General features: G+C 44.7%; 1 pseudogene; it reads right to left on the bottom strand.

Moving 5' to 3' along the window:
* Positions 1–566: 566 nt before the first annotated feature.
* LOC134484529 (Y-linked testis-specific protein 1-like) lies at positions 567–10,398 on the bottom strand (annotated as a pseudogene).
* Between the last annotated feature and the right edge of the window lie 2,014 nt (positions 10,399–12,412).

Below are 12,412 nucleotides of genomic sequence, written 5' to 3'. Positions count from 1 at the left end.
TTGTGTTTGGTAAGGATTGTCCTGGTGTGCTCTGGGATTTCTGCATTTGCTCGAGGACTCTGGGTGTTGGTGTGACTCAGACAGCACAGGGCTCCTGGCTTCTCTGGATTTCCATGAGAGAACTCCAGTCCTTCTGCAGACTTGATTGACAGGGTTCGGTACTGCTATTGGCGTTCCCATTAGGGGCTACTCTGGCTCTTTACCCTCTCACTGGAGTCTGGCCTCCAAGGTTTGCCCTTCAGACTCTTTGTCTTTACTTCAGGGAGGGAGCAGAGAGCAGGTCTTAGCACAAAGATGCTGTGCTTCTGAGTCGAGGGAGACTGTGAATGTGGGACAACTGCAGCTTTGTCTGATGTTTGATGTCTGGATTTGCCTTCCCTGAGATTTTTGCCCACCCACCCATCCCTGCTACTTCCTTTCTTAGCACTTCCTTCCTGTCCTCCATCCTTCCCCACTTCTTTTCCATGGGGAAGACCATTGCTTCATAACATCTTATTATTAGACATCACAGAGGCAAAGACATTGGACCTTGTAGTCACATGACTTCACACAGGAGACAAAGATACTCAACATAACAGGCGGAAGAGGTGGGTCCCTGCTTCCCTCAGGTGCAACCCTCCCTTTCTCGGATAGTTTGAATGTGGAATGCTCCTCAGAGACTGTAAACGCAGAAACACAGCTCTCACCTTAAGGGACTAAGGGTGATTTATCCCGGAGCCATGTAGAGTGTTCATTGTCCAGGGTCACAAATTTAGGTCACCCCTTATCCCAGTGTGGATGCAGTTTCACGAAGTTTCATAGTTTTACAGAACAAAGAAAGTTATAATGCAAGGCAAATGCAAAATACGTTGGTGGGCACACACGCAAGGCAGTTAAAGCAAATTGTGGGGATCTTTTCTATGTCCCCACGATGCTATCTGATGACATTCTTAGCTTTTGGATTGGTGGTTTCTAGGGGTTTACTAAGTTAATAGATTACGAATTTTTTTTAAATCTATGATATATATTAGTTTTGACATAGAGGTAGGCAAAGAATTCTGGGAGCTAAAACTATCAGGTAAGTAGTCTCTGGATCAGCGACATCCCAACATCTCACCACTGCAGCTCTAACCAGCCAGTCAGCTTTTGCAGACAGCTTCTTCCTAGAAATTCTCATTTAAAGGGCACACATGTTTAAACAGTCGGACCTCAGGTGCTGGCACCTTTTGTGAAGGGATTGAGGAACATCTTGGACACGGGGACAAGCTGGCAGCCGTAGAGATACACACCATGGCAGCAGGATGGCAGGCAGGCAGGCCTGGCTGGAGTAGTTCCTGAAAGCTCACATCCTGCTCCCCAGATGAGAGAGAGAGAGAGAGAGAGAGAGAGAGAGAGAGAGGGAGAGGGAGAGGGACAGGGACAGGGAGAGGGGAAGGGAGAGGGAGGGAGAGAGAGAGAGGGAGGGAGAGGGAGAGGGGAGAGGGAGAGGGAGGGAGGGAGGGAGGGAGGGAGGGAGGGAGGGAGAGGGAGAGAAGCCTCCTTGGCTTTTGAAATCTCAAGGCCCCCACCTCCCATTGACACATCTCTTTTAACAAAAACACAACTCCCAATCCTTTCTAAACAATCCACAAACAGGAATCCAAACACATTCAAATATTTGAACCTCTGAGGGTCACACTTATTCAAAATCCTAAAGTATGTTTTTTTTTTCTTTTAAAAGAAATCAAGTAATGAGTGTCCATCCCATTTGGTAGTATATTTTATCATTACATTCATTTCTCAGAGGTTAGGGTTATTTGCATAACAAGTTTCCAATCAAGCCATCACTCTCCCATAAGCCAAAGGCGTCATACCTCCCCCCTTTCTACTTGATTATCCACATAGGGGTTACGGAAACATATCCCTTCATCCTGATTTAGTTCAAAGCATGGGGAGCTATTGATGTGCAATTAATTGCTATTCATAATGGGATAAAACAGAAGCCAACATGATTGAGTCTATTGTTGCTGGGAGCTGAAGATTTCCCTTCCATTTAATAAAACGTGATAAATATGATTTTAACACAAGCCTAGAAACCCCAACAAAGCCTTTAGTTTATATTTGTTTCAGTATTTCCAGATCATTCTCTGTGATACACACAAACCTAGAGGAGGAGAACTGTGTGGAGTCACTGACACACACTCAACAAAGGATTCATTTGCACAATAAGGAGATATATCATGTCCTCTGAGAGTTGGCCCCAGGACTCCCAATGATCTAAAAGTCCTCAGGTTCCTTGGATAAAACGACACTGCATTTGCATATAACCTCTGCAAGCCTCTCGTATACTCTAGTCATATTTATATGTGTGTGTGTGTGCGCGTGTGTTCATAGAGACATGTAAGTGCAGAGGCTGGGGGAGGGTAGAGCGTGTTCTCCTCCTTCACTCCCTACTGTATTCCCTTGTGACAGTGTCCCCTGCTGAACCTGAGGTGAGGCTCACTGTCAGGAAGCCCCGGTCATCCTCCTGTTCCCATACCAAGCCCTGGTGTTTGCATGTGTGACCACACACTTGGCTTTACACCTCTGCCTCTCCCCAGACCCTCCTACATTTTAAATAATCTCTGAATTACTTTTGTACTTAATGAAATGAAATCATGAGGGGCTGTTATTCAGGAGATGACAAGAAAAATGGTTTGTATGTGTTCAGTACAGATATGGTATTTTAAAAACCACTTTTATTAGTTCCTTGAGAACTTTGTAAATTATATATTGATAGAATTTACTTCTCACGTCTCTTCCTAACTCCTCCCAGATCCATCCCCACCTAATCCCTTCTCCCAACTTCAAGCTCTCTTTCTCCCCTCTGTAATAACCCACTCAAGTCATTTATGCTGCCCATAAATTCATGGGCATTGGGCAAGCCCCTGGAGCCTGGCCAGCTTATCACCAGCTATATCTGTGTAGAAAACTGACTCTCCCTTTCCTGTCAGCTAGGGCTGAGGGATAGTGGTCCTGTCGTGTATAGAAGACACTGCTTTCTTCTGGTTCTCGCTGACATCTGTATCTTATATTTCCACTACCTCTTCTTTGAGGGTTCCTAAGACTCAACTCCTTCCCTTTTTGCCTCTCTCTGTGAGTCTGTGTATATGCGTGTTTGTCTATATATGTCCCATTTTACATTCAAGCACACACATGGTGGGGTGTCTTTACAATTGACTGCTGATGGTATCTCACCCCAGACAAAATGCTGCAATGCAGACATGGTGTAGCTCAGTCCCAGAAAGAAATAGGTGATGTTGAGAAACCTACCCAGCTGTTTCTAGTGTGAGGTGAAGGTTAGACCTTTGACACAACCTTCTGGCCCTACCCTATTGGTTTAAGATACACATTGTCCCAGTACAATGTTCAAAGGTGGGACTGTGAAAGGCGATTGGACCCTGTGGGCTCTACTCAATGAGTTCATCTGTTGATGGATGTGTATGAAGGTGGCGGGAAACTAGGATATTGGAAATTAAGGGACTTGGTCATTTGGAACATATCTTGGAGGGTGTTTTTTTGTCCTTGGTCTCTTCCTGTGTTGATGCTTCTTGGATGACAGTGAGGTTAGCAGTTGAGCTCTACCGTGCCCCTTTCATGGTCATGTGACCATGGACCGAAACCTATGAAACCATGAACCAAAATAAGTTTGTTTACTATGTGAGTTGCTAGGCAATGTGCAAGAGTGATGAATGGGATTAACATGAAAGTGGCCAAAAGTGATGCTGACCACACAAGGTCAGGTCCGGATTTGATGTAGGAGGACACATGACTTAACCCTTTAAACTCTTTGTCTGGAGGCTGCACGCTAAGAGAAGACCCAATGTTTCCCAAGTGGTTTTATCCAGACGATTCTGCCAATGTATCTGTCTTCTTAGCAAATCAAGAACCTCCTGCTTCCCGCTCTGGTCCTTCTCCTGACTTCACTTCTGTGTTTTTAATAGACTGTGATATCGTATGAACTAGTGGGAAATGAGTATTAAAAAAGCGAAGGAAGCCATAAATTTTGCTGTAAAATCATTAAATTACACACTTAAAATAAATGGATTTTTAAGTATGTAAATTATACTTCAATAAGGCTGCAGAAAAGGCTTGGCCAACTGTGATGCTTGTCATGTGATTTGCTATTTGTCATAGTTCCTGTGACTTTGATCTTAATAGTAGTGTGTTTTATTACAGATGACTCAGACACCAGGGTAACCATGCAGGGAGAACACTCCGTTCCGTCAGGGAAAAAAAAATCAAGTCAAATTCATTGACTTTCTTGATGAGGGTTTTTCTGGTCACAGCTGATTTGGCTGGAAGTTGGACAGCTTTTGGCTGAGAGCAAAGATGGAGAGAGCACAATGTTTACGGGGATAACTGAAGGTTGTGCTCACAAAAGGGGCTGAGTTACACGGAGTGCAATTGCAGAAACTCCAGCGGATGATGGAGCTGAGGCCTAGGACCCTTGCAAGACGGCCATTATACGTTTTGTGCTGTCACTGCCGAGTGTGAGATAAGACTAGATGAAGTGGAAAAATTTTGGTTTCTTTGGAAACTCACTTGTGTCACAGGATGTTTTTCCGGAAGCTATGTTAGGAGAGGATGTTTTGCTGAAGCAGACACATGAGAAGGCATGTGATATTTAGCTGGAGCACAGGCTTGAAGGTGGACAGGATGTTTATGGAGAACATAAATGTAATCCCACAGAGACGGAGAGGACATCTTTACATTGCTACACCTTGCAATATTTCGATGGTCTTTGCTGGTCTTCGTTCCGTAATCAGAAGTGCACAAAAGAACCTGTGCTATTCGGGCTGCTTCTGGCTGCTTCTGCTGCTTCTTGTTGGTTTGTTAGAGCCTTGTGGTCTCTGCAAGATCAAGGCACTGCTACTGATTCGTGTTTTGCATTTGCTATTGGATCGTACTGCACCATGAAGATTGAAGTTACCCCAAAGAATTACTTCTAAATAGGTCCACAACTCTCTCCCTTTTCCTATCAACTTTCTCTCTCTGCTACCTCTGGTTGGTGGGCTAGAAGATTTAAGAACCCTAAATAAAGCAGGTTTTGAAAAAAATCTAAGCCTACAGATAGATTCATGTGGTTTGAGAAATGGCTATGTCTCCCGCTGAGAGGAGATGATATGTAGGTTGTGACTTTTTGGTTCTGTGGTCTACTGTGACCCATGAAATGGCTAGTGACTGACAGTCTCCCAGTAAGTGCAGCACACAGTAAAATGCTTTTGTTTGGTGCTGGGAGCTGTAGAATGTATTCATTTCTTGTCCTATATCCTCGAGTATTCATGTTGGTGACAGTAGTTACTCTTCAGTTCTGCCATACAGGGAAGTGGGTCTGTACACTGAGAGAAGAGAGTGGTTGGTGGTGAGGATGTAACATGGAGTAAGAGAAACATTATGGTTCTGGGTCTCTCCCTCTTTTTTTCCCCCAATTTGACAATCTGGAGTCAACTGAGAAGAGAGAACAATTCAAGAACTGCCTCCATTAGATTAGTCTTTGGGCAAGTCTATGGAACATTTTCTTGATTAATGATTGTTGTGGGAGGGCCCACCATTGTGGGCAAGTTCATCAGTAGTCATGTGTAAAAAGAATAGCCTTCTAGGCTGTAAGAAATAGTAATGGAGCAGCCATGGGGGAGTGTGGCGGTTTGAATAAGAAAGGTTGCCCCAGTCATATATTTGAATATTTAATTAACAGGGAATGACAGTATTTTCCAGGATTAGAAGGATTAAGAGGTGGGCCTCATTGGAGGTAGTGGGGGTGTCGACAATGGTGGCGTTTGAGTTTTCTAGAGCCCCATGCTTTGCCAGAGTTTCTCTCTCTCTCTCTCTTTCTCTCTCTCTCTTTCCCTCACACCTTCCCTCCCTCCCTCCCTCTCCCTCCCTCCCTCCCTCTCTCTCTCTTTCTCTCTCTCTGTCCCTCTTTCTCTCTCTGTCTCTCTTTCTCTCTGTCTCTCTCTCCTTCCCTCCCTCCCTCCCTTCCTCTCTCTCCCCCTCCCTCTCTCTCTTTCTCTCTCTCTTTCTCTCTCTCTGTCTCTGTCTCTCTTTCTCTCTCTCTGTCTCTCTCTGTCTCTGTCTCTTTATCTCTCTCTGTCTCTCTCTCTGTCTCTGTCTGTCTCTCTCTCTGTCTCTCTCTCTGTCTCTCTCTCTGTCTCTCTTTCTGTCTCTCTCTGTCTCTCCTTCTCTCTCTGTCTCTCCTTCTCTCTCTCTCTCTGTCTGTCTCTCTGTCTCTCTGTCTCTGTCTCTCTCTGTCTCTCTGTCTCTCTGTCTCTCTCTCTGTCTCTCTCTGTCTCTCTCTCTCTCTCTCTCTCTCTCTCTCTCTCTCTCTGCTTACAGAGCAGTAGCTCTCTATTGCTCCCGTGTTACGCTCCCTGCCATGATGATGGACCAGACGTCTGAAACTGTAAGTTATCCTCCAATTACATGCTTTCATTATAGTAGTTCCTTGACCATGGTGTCTCTTCACAGCAACAGAACAATGACTGAGATAGGGAGCAGGACAACAAGCAGAGCTCCTTGTTACCGCTTCAAGCTCCCGTTCTGGTTTCCCTCACTGATGGTCTGTAACCTGTAAGGTAATAACCCTTTCCTCCCCAAGTTAGTTTTGATCATGACATTCATCAGGACGAGAAGGAAGCAAACTAGAAAGTCACAGGTCAGTACATGAGCAAGTCTTACCTTTAAATTAAAACAAAGCATCTATACTTCTCTATTTGTGGTTATGAGGTAAGTGTCTGTGGCTCTACTAGACACACTGTTTCTATAAGAAATTGTCTTACTTGGGGTTCCTATTGTTGTAAGGAAACATCGTGAACAAAGAGCAAGTTAGGGAGGAAATGGTTTATTCAGCTTACACTTCTACATTGCTGCTCATCACCAAAGGAAGTTGGGACAGGAACTCAAACAGGACAGGATCCTGGAGGCAGAAACTGAGGCAGAGGCTATGGAATGGCACTGCTTATCGTCTTGCTCCTCATGTCTTGCTCCTCATGTCTTGCTGAGCTTGCTTTCTTATAGAACCCAGGACCACCACCCTAGGAATGTTGCCGCTCACAGTGGGCCGGGCCCTCCCCCACCTATCACTAAGAAAATGCCCTCCAGCTGGATCTTATGGACGCATGTTGTCAACTGAGGCGCCCTCTTCTCTGACGACTCTAGCTTGTGTCCAGTTGGCATAAAATCAGGGCGGTGGTTAGCATGTGATTGTCCCATGGGAAGTGTGTAGGAGGTGTGGCCTTGTGGGAGTAGGTGTGGCCTTGTTAGAGGCAGCATATCACTGTGGGGGTGATATGCTTCTTCTCCAATACCATGTCTGTCTAGACGCTTCCATGCTTCCTGCCTTGATGAAAATAGACTGAACTTCTGAACCTGAAAGCCTGTCCTAATTAAATGTTGTCACTTGGGGTTGGGGATTTAACTCAGTGGTAGAGCGCTTGCTTAGGAAGGGCAAGGCCCTGGGTTCGGTCCCCAGCTCCAAAAAAAAAAAAATCCCCAAAAAAATGTTGTCCCTTATAAGTTGCCTTGGTCATGGTGTTTTTCACAGCAATGAAACCGTCAGACAACCAGCCAGTATAAAAACCCCCAAATAGCAGAATTAGTCAATGATAGAAAGTATTTTCAAGTCCTGCAGTGAGAAATTTATTCTTGAGAGAAGAAACAGCAATGAATGAGTCCATGATAAGGTTGTCTCCAAAGAAACTCTTGGAGTGTAGATGTGGCTCAGAGAGACCCCATGGGGTGCACAGAGGCTTCTCAGGAGGAGAGAGCAACATGGTCAGGAACTGCAAAGTATTTTAATGTCACGGCAAATGGCATAGGAAAGAGCTCAGCACCTCTGCACTGGAGGCACCATCAAGAGTTTTCTGAGGATAAGCTTACATGTGAGTAAAAGACGGGAACTTCCTGGGGCTAGATAGGGTAACAGGGCCCACAGGTGTGTAGGAAGCCATCCAGTCGAAGGAGAGCCAGGCAAGACAAGCCAGTGCAGGAGTTCTTTGTGGTCATCTAGGGGAATTGAGAAGAGACCTCAAAAAATATTACAGGATGCAACAGAGTCTAACGTGCTCAGGGAAGCTAAACACAGGATCCACGTAACACCTGACAGAAGCTCATGGCATCCTCATCTTCCCTTTTAAATTACTTTTTACTGATCATACAAAATAATGGGCTTTATGATACTTTCAGGAATCGATAGATATAAATATAAACTTAGTTTGGCATTCACTACTCTTGAGTTATCCTCGTTAAAATGTCCTCCGGGGAAGCCTCCCCCTCACATCCACCTTCTGTAGTGATGGTTGGCTGTTCTTTAAGGAAACAAAGAGACCAATATGGATGAGGCCCAAGTTCAACTCATTCTAGACCCTTTCTGTTCTTCCTGGTCTCCTGCTTCACTTTATGAGAACTCCATATTGGAATTCCTTCGTCCCTCAGTGTCCTCTACTCCCTCATGAGTTCTTTAGTCTTTCTTCCACATCCCCATCAATTTGATCTTTCTAACCCTCATCCTGGTCTCTTCTCTGCATGTGAAGGTTGCATGTATTTAAAAAGATGACTTTAGGGGCCTGGAGAGATGACCAATGGATCAAGAGCTCGTCTGCTTTGAAAGAGGACGTGGATTTGTTCTTTGAACTCATGTCCAATGGCCACCAACCACCTTTAATTCCAGCTCCAGGGGACCTGACTATTCTTGTCTCTGTGGTCTCCTGTGTTCATGCCCTGCCCCCACCCACATAATTCAAAATAATACATCTTCAGATGAGAAACAGGTTTCATTATGTTTCGTTAGTCAAACAATCCCCGACCTTCTCTGATTCTCAATCGGCTTGGATCAGTTTATTGGGTTTCCCCTTGAGTTCCAAGACCACCTCCCTGTTCCCTGCCCCTCTTTCCCCAACAGTCTGTTTCTCCATCAAACTTCACCTCAGAGAGTCTATCTATTTCTGATCCCTCTCCACTGTTTCTTAAACATCCATCTTTTTTTTCCGTGCCATCCCTGCTCCTCTAAGCCTCATCTCCAGTTCTTTTCTCTCCCTAAAGACCAGACCAGCTCAGTCCTGTTTGTTTTAGCCTACGTGACATTAGACTTGCTGTTCACAGCCTTGACCTTTCCGGCTTCCTCTCCATGTTCCATCCACCAAAGTCCGTCTCCTCCACCAAAGTGTTCACATACAACACGTCACATCGCACATCTTAATTTTTAGAGCAAAAACAAATTCCACTGGAAAAGATACTGGGGTTGTCAAAGGCCCTTGTGTATCTAAAACACATAAAAACATTTTCCCCCAATCCTATAAATTACAGATCTATGTCCCCCACACTTTGTGAATTTCACCTTAACCAATCTTTTCCACCAGATTATAGACTTAGATGTGGACATTGCCAACAAACTTGATGAAGTACATGGAAGACTTGGCTAGAACTTGGTAAATGACGTTGCCAATCTTTTTGGACCCGTAACTTCTGGTGTACTGCACACATTGACCTGTTAAGATCTCGCTGTCAACGTCTGACTTCACCTCTGCTGGAGGAGTCTCTGGAATGATACAGAAGTTACCTTCTCTGTAATCATCCAGGAGCTGGTAGATGTATAGGACTGGATCTTTCTCGTAGGTGATGGAAAACCAGTCCTTCATGATCGGCACATGGGCTAGGACCACCCCACTCCAGTTGTCCTTAGAGCCATGTTTGCCCTCAAATTTATGCTCCACAGCTCGGCCAACCATGGCACTTGCGGGATGGGCGTCTTTCACTTGAGGAAACACTACTTTGTGAGGCAAGATCTTAAGCTTTAAAATCCTCTCATCGCTGTGAAATGCCAGGCCATAGACACAGTCAATTCCGTCATACTTGACCAGATAGAGAGAGGGATTTGTTGGCACTTGATCTAGAACGATGGCCTTCCATTGGGTGAGAGGCTCATCACCTTCCTTCCATCAATGGGAAATTGTGCAGCCCACCTTATTCCCCAGGGTCTTGGGAGAAGGCCACCTCCTCCTCTGCTTCTGGTTGGATGGTGTGCTCATCCTCCTCAGAGACATCCTCTTCTTCATATCTGTAGACCTAGTGTGGTAGGCCACAGCATCCTGGTAAACTGTCTTGTTTCTCGATCGTTCTGTGCTCAGGCTTCATACTTGCCCATGGCCTGAGTTTGAAGAGCTTGCCTTCTTAAAGCAGACAAAATGCTGTTCCCTCTATCATATGAATTCCTGAAAGATCAATGGGGGTGGGGAGGGGAGGGCACTGGACCAAGGCTCTGGTTTAAGAGAACTTTGGAGCAGGTGAGGAAGGCCATGATATTCAGGTTTGAGAATCTGAATCTAATTCTGTCGTAATCAGAAGTTCATAGGAGGGCTGGGCAATGGTGGAGCACACCTTTAATTCCAGCACTCAAAAGGCAGAGGGAGGAGGACCTCTGTGAGATCAAGGTCAGCCTGGTCTACAGAGTTAGTTCCAGGATAGCCAAAGCTACCCACAGGAAAACACTGTCTCAAAAATCAAAATCAAAATTTCAAAGGGAAATGAAAAAATGGTTCTCTACAGCTCAGAATAACATATTCAGTCACATTTCTTCAGCCCGTGGCACTTTGCCTCTGCTGAGGAACCTCTCCTTGAATGGCTAGGTAAGTGTGGTATTAAGTTTCCTTGTCCACCACTTTAAGCAAGCAGAACAGAGATGGGATAGCAAAGGATCCAGAAGGGTGGCCACACCCCTCTTCTACCCTCTAACTATGAACTATGTGGCAACATCTACAAGTATCTGCCCAGAGACATAGCACACCAGTCTACTGGCTCTCTGTACTGTGCATCCAGACTCAGCCCCAGGTTTATTCCATGAAGCTGTTGCATCCTCAACCGCATCAGGGGACTTTTGTCTAGGCAACAACAGCCAATTAGAAATAGTATCTCATGGGGTTGGATTTTACCTCAGTGGTAGAGCACTTGCCTAGCATGTACAAGGCCCTGGGTTTGGTCCTCAGCTCCAAAAGAAAACAACAACAACAACAACAACAACAACAACATCTAAAAGAAATATTATCTCCTAAAATGCACAGGCACAGAGAGGAGCTTTGGCATTTTAGTAGGATTATGAATTAGATATTGTTAGCAAAGTATAATAAACTCTTAGACTGACTAGCCTAGACCAGCCGCCGAGCTCTCAAACGTGGAAGACATCAGAACATACGGTTACTCGCTGTACGAGGGAAAACTTTTAGCTTTCTGGGCTACAAGGGTCCCAGTTATCTTCATAAACGTATTTACCGAAAGAAAATGTCCTAGTCGTCCAGATTCTGTCTTCGGAAACCGGTCAGGCACCAAAAGCCTGTTGAACAATTGGGGGGTTCAGGAGCTGAACTTTCTTTCACACACCACTGGGAAGATAGTGAACCCACCTTCAAGGGAGTCTAGCGCCCCAAGTGGAAAAGAAGCGCAACCTCCGCCCTTCTCTCTGTGACATCATCCAGGCTCTGCTTACGTCATAGAAGCGCTCTCAGGCCACTTCCTTCCCTAGTAACGCTTAGAAACTTCCAGCATCTAGGTTTTAGCTTCTCATGTAGCCTCGTGGAGACCCAAAATAAAGTCCCCACCTAAATATTTTTGATAACTGGAGTCACAATCTCCCCATGTAGCTCTTTGCATGCATTTTTTTTTCCTGAAATGGTCTTTGGATTCTGAGTCACCAACATCCTTGGTGGTTATTTTCCCAGCTCCTATCTTTCCTGTGGTTATCTTTAAGCCATTCTCCGTATCAGAAATATTGGTAGCCTTTCTCTCTGAGGCAGCCCACTGGATAGCACACCAAAATTAGCTTTATCAAAACCCACAATTAGAGGAGGGCCATTTTTATTCACACAAAGCTGGAATTTGCCAGGATTAAATACCTTGCATTGAAGTCAAGGGCAATCATGAATTATGGATTCTTTGCAAAGAGGGAGTAAAAATTAGCTCCTGGACCTTCTTCCAAAGTAGGGATAAACTGATGACAAACCCGATATCGACCAGTCATATATTAAATGTCTTTAAATTTTACCAGCACTTCTGGATACACGGAATTCATTAGATCAAATGCAGCAAAACAGGATGAAATAGATGACGTAATTTTGTTTTTGAAATATGGGTAGACATTATACTGGATGCAGGTAAGTGTGGAATTTACCTGTAAATTACAGGGCACTTTAATTGTTTCTGTCACATAGTTCTTCAGATCTTCAAAAGGATTCTTTTCAGAATCCTCCCCTGTCCCCACCACACTCTGACCCTCCCTTCCCTCTTCCAAGTAATCCCTTCCACTTTAACATTATAATGTTTTAAATGTACTTAGAGCTTAACAACTTATGCAAGCTTTTAAAAATCTGTCCACTTTTCTAAGTGCACCGTCTTCTTTGTCTCCCTTCTATCGTAGTTTTAAGCATAT

This window comes from Rattus norvegicus (assembly GCF_036323735.1).
Source record: "Rattus norvegicus strain BN/NHsdMcwi chromosome 3 unlocalized genomic scaffold, GRCr8 chr3_unlocalized_1, whole genome shotgun sequence".
NCBI classification, from domain to species: domain Eukaryota; kingdom Metazoa; phylum Chordata; class Mammalia; order Rodentia; family Muridae; genus Rattus; species Rattus norvegicus.
This window is presented reverse-complemented; position numbering and strand designations above follow the sequence as displayed.